Source organism: Octopus bimaculoides, chromosome 11 (genome assembly GCF_001194135.2).
Source record: "Octopus bimaculoides isolate UCB-OBI-ISO-001 chromosome 11, ASM119413v2, whole genome shotgun sequence".
Taxonomy (NCBI): domain Eukaryota; kingdom Metazoa; phylum Mollusca; class Cephalopoda; order Octopoda; family Octopodidae; genus Octopus; species Octopus bimaculoides.
In genome coordinates, this window is record NC_068991.1 from 52,279,568 (window position 1) to 52,282,697 (window position 3,130).

At 40.0% G+C, this 3,130-nt stretch overlaps 1 non-coding gene across 1 annotated transcript; it reads left to right on the top strand.

Annotated features, from left to right (window-relative positions):
• The first annotated feature begins 2,116 nt into the window (after positions 1-2,116).
• LOC128249142 (U6 spliceosomal RNA) lies at positions 2,117-2,220 on the top strand. Its single transcript, XR_008265261.1, has one exon. It is a non-coding gene; the product is annotated as a U6 spliceosomal RNA (small nuclear RNA).
• Positions 2,221-3,130: the final 910 nt, after the last annotated feature.

The window sequence follows — 3,130 nt, forward strand, 5'->3', positions numbered from 1 at the left end:
TTGGAAGTTTTATAAAATTACAGCTCGGAAGACACCAGATAATTCATCTCCGAAGTCTTAACTTGAGCAATCAACAAGCACATAAAAGCTATTGATACGCTAGATGTTATAATTGTTGGCAAGAAATTATTTTGTTCAAACATTCATGAGTTCGTTCGTCCATGCTTTCAATTTTGTTATTTTCTCTCTATATTAACGAACACCGTCAAGTATTTGAAACCACAAGAATCATTAATAATAAGCGTTATAAGGTTAAATGTCGTATAAAGACGCTAATAAACCGTGGAGTATAAAAAATAAGAATAATAAAGAGGCTTATTAATAGCAACATACCACAAGATGAAGCGCATCTCCATAATCAAATATATTTTAAATTCAATTCTAGCTAGTGCACCTTCATGTTAGTTTTGATTACAAATAAAGAAACTGCCATTACAACGATCCAGCTTCAATTCCCAAGTGAAGGTTATTTACACTCCATTTTTATTACAACTACAACGGCTGCTGCTGCTACGACTCCTGCTGTTATCGTTGTGCTGTTGATGAAAGTAAATATATTGCCAATTCCCACTACACCTCCAGTATTAATCCAGGACTTTATCTCCTAAATCCTTGCTACGACTGTACAGCTAATCGCCATATTACATTGAAGCACACTTTACTGCAGTTTATATTTATATACTTAGATCGCTGTTCCAAGTTCATATTTCCCTCGAGTGTAGAATATTTGCCTTTCATCTATGAAGTCGCTAAAACAACTATCTGCAGTCAATCTTATATTACCCCACCACCACCATCACCACCACCGCAATAACCTCTTATAAATGTCACCAATGTAATTTAATGAAGCTAAAATACATAATGTTGGTCTCGAGTTTTGGCACACGGCCAGACGTTCGTGGGAAGGGGCTAGTCGATTACATCGACCCCAGTTCTCAACTGGTACTTGCTTTATCGAGCCCGAAAGGATGAAAAGCAAAGTCGACTTCGGAGGAATCTGAACTCAGAACGTAAAGACATACGAAACGCCATTGAGCACTTTATCCGGCGTGCTAATGACTCTGCCAGCTTGCCGGCTTACTGTTGTTTCGATATTGGTTTCAAATTTTCGTACAAGGCCAGCAATTTTGGGGGAAGAGATGAGTCGATTACATTGACCCCAGTCGGTATTCAGCTGGTACTTATTCTGTTACTTTAATATCCCCGTTTCTGTTGCTAGACATAATAATACAACACTGCAACAAACCCAATACAAGTAAAGTTTATATTTTCCTTTGAAAAGTCGAATTTTGTTCTGCCTTCCTCTGAAAAGATCTTTTGGTCAGGATCAGAATGTGACACGAATGAATTCGATCGATCATTGATCCAACCGATAGTAATGTCTATCACAGTGACTGATAATGGGTGTCCAGTAAGGTGGACATTCCTGTGTGTCCCTGTCTGTGTGTCTACAACTGTATGGACTTAATTGACTTGTGTCACTCATTAAACTTTCGGTAACAGCCATGTGGTTGTTCTTGACATCAACAAAGACATCGTTCATTTTTACCAATAGAATTATTTCGCTGTAACCCACCTGTGAAGTCCATGCGAATATATGACAACAGAATCCCCACATATTGCTAATTCTAGTGAACTTTGACATTCGGTTACGTGCCCCACGATCGGCAATAGATAGATAGAGACAAACAGACAGACAGAGACAGAGAGAGAGGGAGGGAGAGAGAAGTGAGGGGGAAAACTGACAGACAAACAGGCATACAGATAGATAGATAGATAGATAGATAGATAGATAGATAGATAGATAGATAGATAGATAGATGCAGGCGTGTGTGTAAGAGAGAGAGATAGAGAGTGAGAGGTGAAGAGAGAGTTACTGCTGTTGTATAGTCTTTGCTAAAAACCTGTTAATTAGCATGTAAATAAAATTGACAGAGGTACCATCAACTGGCAGAGAACAAAATTAAATTCGCCCCACCCCTTCTCTCACCATCTCCCTCCTTCTTTCTTTATCTCTCTTTCTTTCTTCCTCTGTCTCTCTCTCTCTCTCTCTCTCTCTTTCTCTCTCTCTCTCTCTCTTTTTCTCTATGGAAAATGCTCCTCTGTTATTTTACTTTCAAATATGTTGCTTCGACAATACTAAAACTGGAACGATACGGAGATTAGCATGGGCCTTTGCGCAACGACGACACACAAATTCGTGAAGTGTTCCATATTTTCCGAAGACGGTGACTTGGTAGAATCATTAGCACTCCGGACAAAATGCCGAGCGGAATTTCATACGTCTTTGCGTTCTTAGTTCAAATTCTGTCGAGGTCGACTTTGCTTTCATACTCTCGGGGTCGATAAAATAAGTACAAGTTGAACAGTGGGTTTGATGTAATTTCAGGCCTTGGTACTATAGAAGAAAGGATTCTTCTACTTTCCTTTTCGTCCGTGTCTCTCTCCCTCCCCTTCTTACTCTCCTTCTCTCTCTCTCTCTCTCTCTCTCCTATTCTTCTACTTTCTACCCACTCTTTATTCTCTCTCTCTCTCTCTCTCTCTCTCTCTCTCTCTCTCTCTCTCTCTCTCTTTCTTGCCTTTTACACAAGGCCGCACAAGCTGACATGTGCGAACACACACGTACAAGCACAAACACATTCTCTCCTTCATTTCTTTCTCTCTGTTTCACTCTCTCTTTCTTACTTTCTATCACATCCTCTCTTTCTTTCTCTCTCTCGCTCTTTCGCCCCTCTCTCTCACTATATCTTTCTCTCTATCTCGCCCCCTCACTTTCATTTGAGAAGCGGGGGATGAGAAAACAAGGAGGGGTTGGCGTGAAATTCAGAGAGTGGTATGGGTTACATAGGGAGCTGGTGTTGTATGAGACGACTGCAGGAAAGTTTGCTGTTGTTGGATTTAACCAATCGTTTTGCTTTATGAAAATAGCTTATTTGGGGTTGCGTGTGTGTGAGTGGCTAGATTGATAGATAAATAGATAGATAACTAGACAAATAGATAGATGTAACATATACGTAATATATTTTTTTTTTCTACTCTAGGCACAAAGCCCGACATTTTGGCGGAGGGGCCAGTCGATTTGATCGATCACAGAGATCTAGTCGTTTTGGATCTTTTTGGTTTGACGGGC